This window comes from Triticum aestivum, chromosome 5B (genome assembly GCF_018294505.1).
Source record: "Triticum aestivum cultivar Chinese Spring chromosome 5B, IWGSC CS RefSeq v2.1, whole genome shotgun sequence".
NCBI classification, from domain to species: domain Eukaryota; kingdom Viridiplantae; phylum Streptophyta; class Magnoliopsida; order Poales; family Poaceae; genus Triticum; species Triticum aestivum.
In genome coordinates this window covers 523,624,437-523,640,991 of record NC_057807.1, presented here as the reverse complement: position 1 = coordinate 523,640,991, position 16,555 = coordinate 523,624,437, and positions in this window count along the sequence as shown.

The following is a 16,555-nucleotide window of genomic DNA, read 5'->3' as shown; positions in this document are numbered from 1 at the left end:
TAGGAAGGAAAAGCGCAAATCTCAAGGAATTCAAAAGCAAATATTACAGTCCATAACTATTATCACAACACCAAACACAAGTTTAAACGCCTCCCCGAGGCATGATGCATGTTGTAGGAGCTGAAAGCAGGACAGGAGCCACAACGGAGTCATTTGTTGGCGGCGGAGCTGCGCGGAGCGGGTTCGCCTCGTGAAGCCGCAGGACCGACAGCGCCTTGCTTCGGCTTGGTGCTGAAGGCCCGGAACTTCGCCAGCAGAGCCTCCACACGACCCTTCCCGGCCTCAGCAGTAGCAGCGGCAAGCTCACCGCTTGCTGGCTCCAGCAGGTTGTCGAGGTCGACGTTGGGATCGCGAAGGTAGACGTGGGTAAGGACCCGCGTCAGCGCTGTAGAAGATAGGACACACGCCTCGGCCTCAGCCGTAGGGCCAATGCCAAGGGTGACATCTTCAAGAGCACGGATCAGGAAGGGGAGCAGCTTGGTGGGGCCATCCTCGGCGCCGGCCAGCGGGCTTTCCAGGCCGCTGTCGTAAAGCGACCTCAGCAAGGTGCGAGCCTTCACCTCCATCTCCATGAAGGCCTCGCGGTCCTTGGCAAGGACCCGCGCCTTGCCGTCCAGCTCGACCTTCCTCGCCTCCAACTCCTTCTCCAGCGCGCCCAGGCGGTCACGGCGCTTGTTAAGCTTGGCGTCTCGGTCCTTGACGGCCGCCTCGCGAGCCTTCATGTCTTCCTCCATCTCTTGGCGAATGTGACCTCCTTGGCAAGCTGGTCCCGCAGGCCCTGCAGCTCGCTCTCCAGCGCCTTTCAGCGACCTCGGGCATCGGCCATCTCCCCCAAGGCGGCGTCATGAGCAGACTTCGTCTGAAGGATGGCCTTCTTCTCTTCGTCACAAGCCGTCGAGGCCTGAACAGCGCCGCTCGAATCGAAGCATCAGAGCGAATCCAGCCAGAAGCCAGCTCCAAGCGCCCGGCCACCAAGCGAGGGTCGGCGCCCAGAAGATCTTGCCGCAACCGGCCCAGTACAGCAGTAGCATGATCCAGGACAGTGGGAGGAGTCGGAGAGACAACAGTTGGTGGAGTAGGAGGAGAGGACGGCAACGTAACCACAGTATCCTGAGGCGGGGCCTGCTGCGCCCCAATAGCTGTGGCGGTAGCATCAGGCAAGGATACCTCAGGAGTTGCTTGGGCCATGGGGGCTGAGCTCGCCCCAGCCAGCTCCACCAGGCCTCACAAGGACGACCGGCCAGAAGAGGCCCGTGCCTTGCAGTCACCTTCTTTCGCGGGCAGAGGCGCTGCCCCAAACGGAACCTCAGGAGCCCCCTTCAGCTTCTTCGCCGCAGACGCCAGCCTAGCCAAGAGATACGGACGTCAAGCCTCAGCGACAAAACAGGGAACAAAACAAGAATCAAGCACTTACTGGTGATCGCTCGCGAGCTCGAGCAACCTCTGACCATACTTGAAGCCCGAGAGCTGGCTGCAGGGATCAGCCTCGAGAGGCTCGGAAGCAGGAGGCGCGTCTGCGGATCGTCTCGGAGCCGGGGCAGACCCGCGGGGGACCAGCCCAGTCCTGTCCTTCTTCCGAATCGGGGGCAAGCTCTCGCCGCCTCGCTCGTCGCCATCCTCATCATCGCTCGGCAAGAAGCGGAGAGCGCGGGACCTGCGCCGGGGGAGGGGCGCTCTCGATTCCCCGTCGGTAGCCTCGGAGTCAGGCCCTCCTTCCCGCTCCTCTTCTTCCTCCTCTTCGCTGGAGTCACTGGAGGACACGTTCACCGCCGCCAAGGCCTCCGGGTCCTCGGGAACCTCCATGGGCACAGGACCGTCCCCATTGAAGACGGGCATGGAGTCCACCGCCTGCTCCCAATCATCTCGAAGGAACAGGGGTACAGGGGCGCCCGCCAGCCTCACCACGTCTCCTCCGACCAAAGATTGGAGGACCGCGGCCAGATCTTCGTCGGCCAAGACTGCGGGGCTCGGGTGGTGCCTCCATAGCGAAAGCGAGTACTGACGAAGCAGGGCCACCTGGTGCTCCAGGAACTCCCTCAGGAGCGACGCACCGGTCAGCCTCGCCGCCGCCATGTTGCCGGGCCTCAGATCCGCGTCCATCTTCTCCAGCACCGGCTTCGCGTGGGGGTCCACGAGTTCCGCGCGAGACCAATCATCGGAGCTCGTGGGGTGCTCCGTGGGCAGAATCAGCCGAGGGTGGATGCGCCCAGCGTGGACCATGACCCACTTGCTCCTGAAGCCCTCAATCCTCTTCCCGGGCTTCGAGATGGCGTTGGAGACGCCGTACGCGACAAAGCTCGCGCATGCGGAGATGGGACCACGAGAGGTCCGGAGGGAGAAGTAGTGGTGCAGCAAGGCCACCGAGGGCTGCACCCTGATGTGAGCCTCACAATAGTAGGCGAAGATCGCCAGAAGGAGAACAGAGTTGGAGTGGAGGTGCAGAGCTTGCAGGTTGTAATGGCGGAGGACAGAGAAGAAGAACTCAGAAAAGGGAGGCACCAGACCGGCAACAATGGCGCTTACGAAGAGCGGATAGAAGGTGCTCCCTTGGCCCTCGGGAAGAGTAGAGCCGGCCTTGAACACCTCTACCCCGTCGATGCCTTGCGCCAGCGCCATCCGGCGCACCCAGGCAAGGCTCGTCTCCGACACATTCGGCGAGTCCAAGGCGGGTGAGTACCAAGCTCCGGCCGGTGTCTAGCGAGGCGCCATGTCTTTGTAAGGCACGCGGTCGAAGTAGATCTGAAGATTTCAGAGGCAGGAAGGAAGGGCGCAAGAAAGGGGATCTGGGCAATGACCGGAGGAACCAAGGGAAGCAAAGCCTAGGCAGATGCCGCTCTTTTCACGATTCATGCAGTTGCTAAGGCACCCGCGACCAACCAACCGCCATGCGGGACCCGAGGCCGCAGGCTGTTAGGGCCCGCGGCGCTTCGCACTTCCCCCTTCGCTTCTCTGCTCAGCCAAGTCCGGGCACGCCTTGGGCCCGGGGGCTACTGTCGGTGCTCTGAGAACGGGGACCAGGGTCCCCAGACTTGCCTGCCTGCGGTCTGCGGCGTGGCTCAAGGGGCGGCCCAGCACGGCCCATCTTCATCAGCACGAGCTCAAGACCCTCGCGAGGAGCCAAGCCTCGTAGGGTGGACGACGGGAAGCTTCCTCAGGCACGGCCTCGTCAGGCTGGCTCGCGAGGAGGCGGAGAGATCAAGGCGGGGTACCTCACGAGGTGCCCATGACGCAAGCCATGACGACCAAGGGCGCCAGGCGGGCGCCAGCCCGCGCAGTGTCCTCCTTTCCTCTTTGGTGCAAAGGGAGAAAGCGCAGGCGAGAGCATCAAGCAAAGGCATCCGTTTAGGTGCAACAAGACCAAGACCGTCGCAACGGCAGGAAGGAGGTCATTGCGGAGCCCAAGCCGGCGTCACCACCAGAGCCTTTGACAGACGAGGACCAACTTTAGTCAGGATAAGTGTACTAGATGTTCCCCTTCAAAATGGCCAATTGTTGGCGCCCTTCCCACTCAATATTTGGGAAGAGGCCCAGGGCCTTCGCCTATAAATAGGACTTGCCACCCACAAGGCATGGGGAGGAGGAAAAGGGAAGAGAATCATCAGGAAACCAGTAGAAAGGGCGACTGAACTCCCCCTAGCAGTTCATCGCACCAGCCAAGAACAAACCCTCGTGAGGCTGTTCTTCCTTGTATTGTTCATCATCAGCCCAAGAGGCAATCCACCACACCACAAACTAGAGTAGGGTATTACACCACAATGGTGGCCCGAACTAGTATAAACCCTGTGTCTCTTGTGTTGTTCCTTTCATAGCTTAGATCCTAGCGAGGCGGCAAGGTGCAGGTAGGTAGTGGACGAAGTCTCCGCGCGCATCCCCAGTGTTCTAATCTAGAGGGTCTGCCGAAACCCGAAATCTGACAGCACCCATCCGTGAAGTACTCTATGGCCTGCACCTCATGCAGCCCTTCACAGGAGTTGCGCAGCTCGCCCCACCGCGTTAAGTAATCACGTGTGGACTCAGTCGGGCCTTGGACGCACATGGAGAGCTGGCGAGGCTTGAACGGCTATTGTACGTGCTGGTGAAGTTGCGAATGAACACTTTGGTGAAATCCAGCCAGCTGTTGACACTGTACGGCTTGAGGCTGTTCAACCATGTCCGGGCCGTGCCCTAGAGCATGAGCGGTACATACTTCACGGCAACGCGCTTGTTGCCTCTTGCTATGTTGACTGCGATGGAGTAGTCCACCAGCCAATCCTCCGGCTTCACGGAGCCGTTGTACTTCGGCATATCTCGTGGGAGCAAGAATCCTTTTGGAAAGGGCTAATCCCGTATGCGTGGGCCGAAGCAAGGCGGGACAACTGCATCTTCTTCTTCTCTTGCCAGGGATCGAGCAAGCCGATCGATCCGGTGGCAGGCATCATTCTCTCTGATTCCCTCGTGGTGACCTAGCCGGTCTCTGAGAGTCGGGTGCCCAACAGGCGGTGGGGAGGCACACCCCTCCCTGCACGAGGGAGGCAGGCAGTCATTGCACCACTCCATTACCCTTGGGTGGCCGTCGTGGTCGCGCTCGATCTTGAGGTGCGTGCGCTGGCTGCGGCTAGCAGCCGTCTCAGGGTCCCCTCGGCCGTCTGTTGGGGACCGAGAGGTCGCGCCATGCTCTCGTCGAGGGAGGCGGGTCTCGTCTGGTATGCCGGGTTCCGCAGCGCGGAGGGCAGTTTCCTGCTGGAAGGCGGCCGCGTCGAGGAGCTGCTAAAGGCGCTCCATCATGTGACGCTTCTCTTCGCCCTCTATGTTATCCAACTCTTCTGCCGTCGCCTTGGCGGCGCGCAGGTTCCCGAGGGGTGTGGCATAGATAGGGCGAACGGGCCCGAAGATGCTGGCGATGGTGGCGCCGCATTGTCGGACTGCGCCTATTTGGCTAGGCTCACCAGCAGCCGGAGTGCCGCTACAGCACGGTCGACCTCGTGCTGGTAGGCGTCAGCGAGGCGCTTCACGGCAGCCAGCTACTTGCCGCTGTCGATGAGAGAAAGGCGGTGTGCCTCCAGGGTTGCGCTATCCGCTCCGTCCTCAACCGGAGTGGCAAGGGCTTGCAGGGTCGAACGGATCGGATCTTGGTCCGCTCCAGCCGAAGCTCCGCCTGACTGATGACCAGCACGTCTGTGACGTGTTGGCACTGGTGATGCCGTCTGCACGGGGGAGCGGGTCATTGATGATCTATACATGGTCGGGGTAGGCATCAACATCTGCCGCATCGGAGTCGATGACCATCTCGACAGGCGGATCAGTGGAGCCAACAGACTCCAGGTCGGAGGCCAGCTCGTCGGCGATGTGGAGTTTGCCGAGGAGGTCGATGAAGCAGCTCTCGGAGTTGGCCAAACCCATGTCGGGGGCAGGCTCGTCGGTGAGGTGGACGTTGCCGAGGAGATCGATGAGGGAGCTCCCGGCGCAGGCGCCATCGGGCGAGCCGGGCTGGCTGCGCTCACGGGGAAGGAAACAAGTTCCCGTCCAGAATATGTCTCCGGACAACAGTGCGCCTTGCCCCACGGTGGGCACCAAATGTCGTGGTATTTCCTCGACATATGCCAACGGGTGGCTAATCATGTAGGGGGTCAATAGAATGTTGTCGGGCTATAGATGCGGGAGTAGGCAAGACCTCAATCAATGCCGGTTCTCACCCAGGTTCGGGGCTCTCCGAGGAGATAATACCCCTAATCCTGCTCTACGGGGTCTCCGTGTCATTGTGATCAATAGCTAGTACAAGGTTGCTCCTTGAGCTGCTCGGGCTAAAGGAAGAAGAAGGCAGCTAGCTCTACTTCTCCTTAGCTACGGATCATCGAGAGAATATCTTATATGATAGCTATATTTTTGAGTTTGATTATGATCCTACTTGTAACTATTATCAGAGAGGCAAATATGGTTATAGAAATCTTCATGTCACTAAATTACCTCTCTTTGTGTTGAACTTATTAATGCTTCAGTCTTCTTAATTACATATGCTAGATATTGCTTGTCTTGATAATTTGTTTTCTTATAAAAATGCCTACGCATAGGAAGAGGGTTAGATTTAAATGTGTTTGTCACATGTTTTATGATGTTCTCTTTGTGTTTTTCAATTATTATCTTTCATTTGAGCATCTCAAGTCTATCTTAACGGCTATAAAGAAAGAGCTTGTTGGGAGACAACCCAATAGTTATCATTCATATTTTTTGTGTGTTGACACAATTACGCTACTATTATGATTGTGTTTTTATGTTATAATTAGTGTTTGTGGCAATTAAAGCCTATGGGATGATTTGGTTGATAATTGATTTGATTCTGCGAAATAACAGATACTTTTGCGCTCACCCCAGGAATTTTTAAAATCACTGGAACGTGCTCTTGATCTGAATTTTTAACACATGATTGATATACAGATTAGCCATGTTCTCCTAATTTTTCATAATTTTTAGAGTTCTAGAAGTATGATGCTAATTCAGATCATTACAAACAGTTCTGTTTTGGACAGATTCTGTTTTTGTTGCATAGTTTGCTCACTTAAATGATGCTATGGATGATATTGGGAGGTATAAATCATGTAGAAGTTAAAATACAGTATGTATTATGCAATAATAAAAGATGAATGGGTTCATGACAGTTCCTAATTGTTTATTATACTGAGGGATCTCACGAAGTTTTTATTGAGTTTTGTGTGGTGAAGGTTTCAGGTTTTGGGTGAGATCACGATGGATGAAGGAATAAGGAGCAAAAAGAACCTTAGATTAGGGATGCCCAAGGCACCCCAAGGTAATAATCAAGCAAGACCCAAGCTCCTAAGCTTGGGGATTCCCCAGATGGCATCCCTTCTTTCGTCTCCAAACCATTAGTATATTACTTGGAGCTATATTTTTATGCATCACATGATATGAGTTTTACTTGGAGCGTCTTGTGCCATAGTTGTTTTTGTTTGTTTGCTTTTTAGTTTGCCACAATCATCTTTTGTTGGACATACCTTTTGAGAGGGACTCACATTTATTCGCGATTTGTTAGAATACTCTATGTGCTTCACTTATATCTTTTGAGCTAGGTGCTTCACTTATATCTTTTAGAGCACGTCGTGGTTATATTTTAAAGAAATAGTTGCACTCTCATGCTTCACTTAAATCTTTTTGAGAGTTTGATAAATAGTAATGGTAATAAGCACGTGCTATGAAATTGGTCCTGATATGATAGGTATTCAAGAGGGTGTTGGGGAACGTAGTATCTCAAAAAATTCCTATGATCACGCAAGATCTATCTATGTGATGCATAGAAACGAGAGGGGAGAGTATGTCCACATACCCTCATAGACCGAAAGCGGAAGTGTTTAGTAACGCGGTTGATGTAGTCGAACGTCTTCGCGATCCAACTGATCCAAGTACCAATCATACGGCACCTCCGCGTTCAGCACACGTTCAGCTCGATGACGTCCCTCGCACTCTTGATCCAGTTGAGAACGAGGGTGAGTACCATTAGCTTGACGGCGTGGTGACGGTGATGATGATGCTACCTGCGCAGGGCTTCGCCTAAGCACTATGATGGTATGATCAAGGTGTGTAACTACGGAGGGGGGCACCGCACACGGTTAAGACAAACTTGTGTATTATAGGGTGCCCCCCAGCCCCTGTATATAAAGGAGGCAAGGGGGTGGCTGGCCGGCCCCTGTAGGTGCGCCTAGGAGAGGGGAGTCCTACTAGGACTCCAAGTCCTAGTAGGAGTCCACCTCCCGGGAGATGGCGAAGGAAGGAGAGGGAGAGGGAGTAGGAAAGGGGGCGTTGTCGGTGTCAAAACCGACGGATCTCGGGTAGGGGGTCCCGATCTATGCGTCTTAGGCTGGTGGTAACAGGAAGCAAGGGATGCAATGTTTACCCAGGTTCAGTACCTCTCGATGGAGGTAAAAGCCTACTTCTTGCTTGATTAATATTGAAGATATGAGTAGAACAAGAGTAGATCTACCATGAGATCATAGAGGCTAAACCCTAAGAGCTAGCCTATGATGGTATGATTGTAATTGTGATCGGCCTTCTAAGGACCATCCTCTCCGGTTTATATAGACATCGGAGAGGGCTAGGGTTTACATGGAGTCGGTTACAAGGAAGGAAACATAATATCCGGAGCGCCAAGCTTGTCTTCCACGCAAAGGAGAGTCCCATCCGGACACGGGCCGAAGTCTTGAGTCTTGTATCTTCACGCTTCAATAGTCCGGACGATGTATACAGTCCGGCTATCCGGATACCCCGTAATCCAGGACTCCCTTAGTAGCCCCTGAACCAGGCTTCAATGACGACGAGTCCGGCGTGCAGCCTTGTCTTCGGCATTGCAAGGCGGGTTCCTCCTTCCGAATACTCCAAGGTTATTATCGAACACGTAGACCGTGTCCGGATCTGCAAGATGATCTTCACACACCATAGTAGGGAACATAGCATAAATCCGTTCTGCTAGTAATCTTCGTACGTCATGCCCTTGGATCGTGGCCTGGTCCAACACGAACCAGCGTTTCCTGCTCCACCTCGACTCACGTTAAAGGCGGTTTTATTGGCACGTCCTGTCAAAGCAGAGATCGTGTTCCTCTTATTACGGGATCTTTCATCAATACGGGCGTGTGTGACCCCACTGCGACCATTGGTATGACTCCATGTACTTTAGATAATTCTCAAGCGGTCACGCTGAGGACTTTTGATATTCATCCCCTTTATAAAGGGGGCCGAGGCCTACGCCTCTTTTCCACCTCTCCTGCTCCTTCTCGCACCTCGAGCTCCAGCACTCAAAACCTAAGCTCCAACACCCCAGATCCTCTCAGTATGTCCGGATCCGATGCAAAAGGCCGGTGGGTGGCCTCCTCAATCCAAGAGGAGGATATCGCTAAGCTTAGGGAGGTCGGATACCTGACCGCCGATATCCAGCACAGGCTTTCCGCTCCAGGGCAAGTTATCCCCATGCCGGAGCCCAACGAGAGCATCGTGTTTGTCCCTCACTTCCTCCGAGTCCTAGGCCTCACCCTCGACCCCTTTGTGAGGGGGCTCATGTTCTACTATGGCTTGGATTTCCATGATCTGGCTCCAGACGCCGTCCTCCATATCTTGTCGTTCATTATCGTGTGCGAGGCTTTTCTCCATGTCAACCCACACTTCGGGTTATGTCTCAAGACCTTCAATGTGAAGCTGAAGATGATCGAGGGGCGACATGAAGAGTGCGGAGGTGCCATAATAAGCAAGAACGCCGATGCCCCATGGCCAGAGGGTTCTTTTCCAGAAGTATCCGATGAGTGGCAACGGAGGTGGTTTTATGTCACAGCTCCTAGAAGCACAAAGTGGGTAGCCGCCCCTGAGTTCCGCTCAGGCCCTCCATCACAGTTAGCGTCTTGGACCGACGTAGGACGGAATTATGGGCCTGCTGGCGATGTACCAGAACTGCAGAATCGTATCCGGGAGCTTATTGAGAGGGACATAAATCTTGTTAGCATAATGCAAGTGATGCTAATCCGGCGGATGTTGCCGTGCAAACGTCAGCCTCTCCGGATGTGGGAGTTTAATCCGGAGGGTCCGCGGACTATTAAGAACTTCTTCGGCTTGAAGCTCGAAGGAATGTGTAAATTATTCTTCGGACCTCAAGTAAAGTGTCCGGACACCACCGAGGATGCGGGTCTAAGCTGCAATCACCTAGATGCCCAAGTAAGTAGCCTTAAAGCCAGATACTTCATTTATATTTATCATAACTATTATTCTGAAAATCCCTCCGTGGGCAGGAATGGCTCAACAAGGCGGAGAGAATCAGGTGTCTAGCGCCACTTCCTAAAGGCTCGCTTGGTCCAACCATTGCCAAGATGCTTGGCCGGGTGCTCAGCAAAATTCCCTCATGGAAAGGCGAAGGAAAGAGCAGTGAAGCCGAACTTCACACACTATGCATCTAGACCGGGGGAATCGCTACCTCTCCTATGGAGGATAGTCAGGAGGGGGAGGTTAAAGTCTCCTCCCCACGTGGGAATAAGAGGGCAGCCTCCGAAGACTTGGAGGCGGAGGCGCCCAAGCAAGGGAAGAAGGTATCACCGGGGGGCTCTGCCGCGTCATGCCCACCAGCGGGCCAGCCCTCCACCAAGCCGTAAGTTATTCGTTACTTCGAAGGTATGATGTTACTCCGAGATCCATAACCGGGACTTCGTCTTTTGTAGTCCGGCGAGCAGCTCTTCTCAATAGAGTTCGTCTTCGGGGGACCTTTGTCCGGAGATGATGGAGAGTGAGACTCCACCCACCTCTCCGCCTCGTGAAGCGGGCGACACGGAGGTGTTGTCACGGAGGAGTCCGGATCTGCTGAAGCCGGACGTGAACACGTCAGTCACCCTAAGCCCGGAGCGTTTGGCTCCCACGGGGGGTGATGAGAAGGGTCCGACATACACTACAAGAAATATGTCAACTAGTGACCTTCTGTCGGTGACCCTGGAAGGACTGGTCATAGATCTATGACCATTTCAGACCAATTGGTCAAAAGCTGTTCGGGGGGCTCCAAACCCTAAACCACTGCGACCATTTTGGTCAGAAATGTCGTAATTTCCTTACACAAAATGGTCACAAAGCAAACAGTGCTAGTCTGCTGCCTTATTACTAGTTGTTAACGACCAATATAGATGGTCATAGTCTTGTAGATTGTGGTGGGTTGTGATGACTAGGCGCCATCTCATCAGTTTTGCCTATGTGTCATGTCCATGTGGCAGTTTTTGCCCTAGGTTGTGAAGCAACCTATATTTCTGTTATTCCAAAAATTCCCAAAAAATTCTCATAAATGTTTTGGATCATATCTTCATCAAATATGTCAAAAACAATCCTTGCCTAGTTCAAAAATAATTCAAAAATATTCATTTTCCTATTCTATTTGGAGTAGCACTTTGTGAAGGAAGTACCACTTTGGCATGTCCAAATGGTATCCATTTTCTACAATGCTTTCCTATGCCCAAATAAACATCCTCCACCAAATGCCAGCTCAATCCATTCATTATTTTGAGCCCAGCTTCAACATTTGTATTTATGTCCAGTGTGGTACTTTGTAAAGCAAGTACCACCTAGGCTCCTCCTTTTGAGGTGAAAATTTGTGAAGACGGTCTTCTTAGTAACTGATCATCCTCAGCCAAAACTCATGCCCATTAGCCATGTGCATTTCCCGTACCGCAAATCAAACACTTGGCTGCTTATTCATGTTTGAGCTTTGATCAGTCTCCTCGTGAGAATCTTATGTTGTGATTTTCTTCCTATCACCTACCTGGGGAGTGCCCAACCCACTAGACATGCCTAGGCCGCCCAGAACACATGGCAACGCCATGGTCATGCGGTGACCACGCGGCGGGCATGCGAGCTTACGCGCTCTAGTGTCCGGGCCCTCGGCCACCGTCCAAACCTCGATGTCTCGCCATCAAACCATGTATTTCTGATTAAATAGATACTTATTTACCTAGAAATGATTTTTGGAAAAAATAAAGAGCAAACTATGAGGCAGCTGCAGTTCAAATTTGACCCGCTTCCAGCTGAATCGACGGGAATTTGTCTTTTTCACCAGAGGTGGATCAAATTTTTTGATACCCAACCATTTTTTCAATTGTGCATTAAATATGTCCTAGTATTTATAAAATTGATTAGGTCCAATTTTGCAACAAATATATGGTAGGTCCTTCACAAAAAAACTCATTTCAGGCACTCGGAAAATGGAAAATGGTTTTTTAGTCCAAAGAAAATAAAAACTTCCTTAGGAAACATTGTTTGCCATTCCAATATGCACCCTTGTGCACAATATAAGATCATTTGAACAAACTATGCCATGAATGTGGCCATAAGATTGATCATTTGGCTTGAAAGCCATGAATCTTCACACTGGATAGCTCGTTTTCGAGAACACTTTTTTAAAATAATTTCCGTATTACAAGTTTATTATTTTTCCTGGTAACTTGGTCACATATGATGACGCAATGCGAAGGTTTTCCAATTTTTTGATTTTTTTGAATTTTTTATGCCCGTTTCAAAATGCGGTCAAAACGGCGGGCTTGACCATTCCTAGCTAGTGGTTGAATCTTGGAATTTTTTTGGTGTTTCTCTGATTAAATATATACTTATGTACCTAGAAATTATTTTTGGAAAAAATGAATAACAAACTATGAGGCAGCTTCAGTTCAAATTTGACCCGCTTCTAGCTGAATTGGTGGGAATTTGTCTTTTTCACCAGAGGTGGATCAAAACTTTTTAGACCCAACCATTTGGTCAATTGTGCATTAAATATGGCCTAGTATTTTATAAAATTGATTAGGTCCAATTTTGCAACAAATATATGGTAGGTCCTTCACAAAAAAACTCATTTCAGGCACTCAGAAAATGGAAAATGGTTTTTTCGTCCAATGAAAATGAAAACTTCCTTAGGCAACATTGTTTGCCATTCCAATATGCATCCTTGTGCACAATATGAGATCATTTGAGCAAACTATGCCATGAATGTGGCCATAAGATTGATCATTTGGCTTGAAAGCCATTGATCTCCACACGTGATAGCTCGTTTCTGATAACACTTTTTAAAAATAATTGCCGTATTACAAGTTTATTATTTTTCCTCGGAACTTGGGCACATATGATGACACAATGCAAAGGTTTCCTAATTTTTTGATTTTTTTTGAATTTTTTATGCCCGTTTCAAAATGCGGTCAAAACGGCGGGAATGACCGTTCCTAGCTAGTGGTTGAATCTTGGAATTTTTTTGGTGTTTCTCTGATTAAATAGATACTTATGTACCTAGAAATGATTTTTGGAAAAAATAAATAGCAAACTATAAGGCAGCTGCAGTTCAAATTTGACCCGTTTCCAACTAAATCGGCGGAAATTTGTCTTTTTCACGAGAGGTGGATCAAAACTTTTTACACCCCAACTATTTTGTCAATTGTGCATTAAATATGGCCTAGTATTTTAGAAAAATGATTTGGTCCAATTTTGTATCAATTATTTAGGAGGTCCTTCACAAAAAAAACTCTTTTTGGGCACTCGAAAAATGGAAAATGGTTTTTTCGTCCAAAGAAAATGAAAACTTCCTTAGGCAACATTGTTTTCCATTCCAATATGCACCCTTGTGCACAATATGAGATCATTTGAACAAACTATATCATGAATGTGGCCATAAGATTGATCATTTGGCTTGAAAGCCATGAATCTTCACACTTGATAGCTCGTTTTCGAGAACACTTTTTTAAAACAATTGCCGTATTACAAGTTTATTATTTTTCTTGGTAACTTGGTCACATATGATGACGCAATGCGAAGGTTTTCCAATTTTTTGATTTTTTATGAATTTACTATGCCCGCTTCAAAATGCGGTCAAAACGGCGGGCTTGACTGTTCCTAGATAGTGGTTGAATCCTGGAACTTTTTTGGTGTTTCTATGATTAAGTAGATACTTATGTACCTAGAAATGATTTTGGAAAAAATAAAGAGCAAACTACGAGGTAGCTACAGTTCAAATTTGACCCGCTTCCAGCTGAATCGGTGGAAATTTGTCTTTTTCACGAGAGGTGGATCAAAACTTTTTACACCCAACCATTTGGTCAATTGTGAATTAAATATGTCCTAGTATTTTATAAAATTGACTAGGTACAATTTTGCAACAAATATATAGTAGGTCCTTAACAAAAAAACTCATTTTGGGCACTCGAAAAAATGGAAAATGAATTTTTCGTCCAAAGAAAATGAAAACTTCCTTAGGCAACATTTGGTCAACTGAACATTAAATATGACCTAAGAATTTATAAAATTGATGTGGCCCAAATTTGCAACAAATACTTGCTAGGTTCTTCATAAAAAAATTATTTTGGGCACTCAAAAAATAATTCTCTTACAAAAAACTTATTTCTGAGAACACTTTTTTATGATATTTGCATTATTCAAAGTTTGTTATTCTTACTGAAAAGTAGGTCACACTTGATGACATAATGCAAAGTTTTTTGATTTCTACTTGTTTTTATAAATTTTCTAGGTCGTCAAATAGTAGACATGTTTTAACATCTTATTTTCAATCGATTATGACCAATTTAAATGGTCTTAAAATCATCAAAGGGGTACTGCGTTTTGATTGGTCCAAAACCATCTCACGCGGATCATGGATTAGCACTGTCGGATGCGCCCGGATCCAACGGCATGCCACACACCCCCCTCGTCGCTCTCCCCTCCCTCTCATCCTCATCCACCCACGAAAACCCTAGCTCATTTATCCCCATCGCCGCTGCCACTCCCGCTCCCTTTTCCCCCGCCGCCGCCTGTCTCCTCCCATCGTACTCCTCCTCCCTCGTCCTCGTCTCGTCGCCGCCGCCACCTCCTCCCTGTCCCCGGCCTCCTCCCGTGGCACGCGATCCCCTCTCCCCTCCCCTCCCCTCCCGATCCCACCCACCGAACCGATCCCGATCCAGTCCAGATCAAGAGAGAGCGAGCCCCCTCCCGCGATTCCCACCGCCGCCACCCCCACCCACCACCGCCGACCTCGTTCCCCTTCCACCTCGCTGACGTGCTCCACCCTCTCCCGCACCGGCGCCACCCCCTCCACCCACCCCACCCCATCCCCTCACCTTCTCTCCCTAACCTAGGTCCCGGACCGAGCGGTGGCCATGGTGCTCCCAGATCCGCCATGGCCGCAGCGCTGCCAGATCCACCGTCGTCAAGGGCTTCGATCTGGGCCACGATGGAGGCGCTCGAGGTCCACTCCTTCCCCACCATCGCGTGCCGGGAGAAGAGCCTCCCTGCAGCTCACGATAGATAGCTAGTTTTTTTTTCTGATTTTTTAGTTGTGTTACCTGATGTGAACCATGTTTGACTGCAATGTGCCAAGTTTGGCTCTGTTTGATTATATTCATGACGTGAACTATGTTTTCATGATATTTTGTTGTGCTCTGTTTGAAGCATTGTGTAAATATTGGTTATTTATTTATTGGATCGCTGAAATATGAGGAATATAATCTTGACAACTGGGACCTACTTATTAGAACCTGACAATTAATACCCATTAGACTAGTGGACCCTTATCTTGAAAAAAATAAAATCTGAAACTCTAGAGCCCAAAAGCCCACGTCGTAGCAAAATAAAAGGCTGAATTGTTGGGCTTGACCCATTTGGCTGACCAAAATTACCAGGAAAGCAAATAAAAAATAGGCTGATTTATTGGGTTTGGCCAAATAATAAATGGGCTGAATTAATGGGCTCGGCCCATGTAAAACGTTGAATCGGACCGGGCTGAATCTTGTGCCACATCAGCTTGCCACGCTGGATGCCTACGTGGCCTGGGGAGGTTGCTAGTGATCAAAACGCCACAGTAGGAATATTTTGGTCGTAAACGTCCACGACCTTCTCACAGAGAAGGTCGCTATAGTCAGTTTACGACCGCCAGCTTTTGACCTTCTGTTTTTGGTCAAAAAAGGTCGCAAATGAAAAACAATGACCTTTCAGTGACCAATAGTCAAGGTCACAAGTTGACATATTTCTTGTAGTGATAGTTCGATGTCCAGCCGGACGTACTGACAGGCTTTCTGGAGCGAGCCGCGCTCTCGGAGGAGCACCGCTCTTTAATGAGCATGGTGCTCACAAAGATTTCATCCGCTACCAGCGGTTTGAATGAGGCATTTACAAGCCTGCTCAAAGGCTTTGAGGTATGTAGTGAAAAATGCACTATTTTTTTGTTATGAAGCACGCTCTAGGTGTGCTCCCTATGGATAGTAGCCACTGAGACTCTGGTTGCCCGCCATAGGCGGCAAACGAGGGATCATATAGTAATGGATGCGCTTTATATGTGCGCAGGTATATAAGGATCCGGCAGCTGACCAGTCTTTTGAAGTTGCCTAACTGAGAAGGTAGATTGGATCTATTGATGCTGATATCACGCTGGTTAACAAGCGGCTGGAAGAATCCCAGGGTATGTGCTCTGCTTCCCTTATTGCATTGTATAGGAAAATGCAAGAATGATATAATGTTAATGCCTTGTGTATGCACTGCAGATGGTGCTGCTGCCGTGGAGGCCCTAAGGGCAGAGCTTGCTCAGGCCAAGGAACAAGCTTGGGCTAGCAATGCGGCTGCCCTAAAGGCGGCCGAAGAGTTGAGAGCCGAACAGGCTGCTCATCGCTGAAGCGAGGAAAAGATAGCCAAAATGGCTGAAGAGTTGAAAAGCGCCGCCGACCGGTATGTGCTCCTTGAAAAGGAGAATAAGGCTAGTTCGGCCGAGCTGGACAAGGCACTTAATGCCGCCAAGGAGATGCGGACCGAGATTCGGGGTATGCGGGAGGAGCTGCATCAGGCCGACAAAATCGTGGCTGGGGGCTCCTACCTACCGCGGGCAAAGTTTTTAGATCCAAAGTATGCTCCCCTAGCTAGGCGCTGGAGTCCTGCAGACGCATATGCGGACTTGATGAATAGTACAGCTGACGCTGCCAAGTTCTTCGAGGATCAAGGTGATAAGGATGTGGAGAAGCTTTTCTGGTCGCAATTCAATGCTTCCACTCGCCCGCTGCCGTTAAATGAGAAGGTGGCTGCTGTGGCGGAGCTT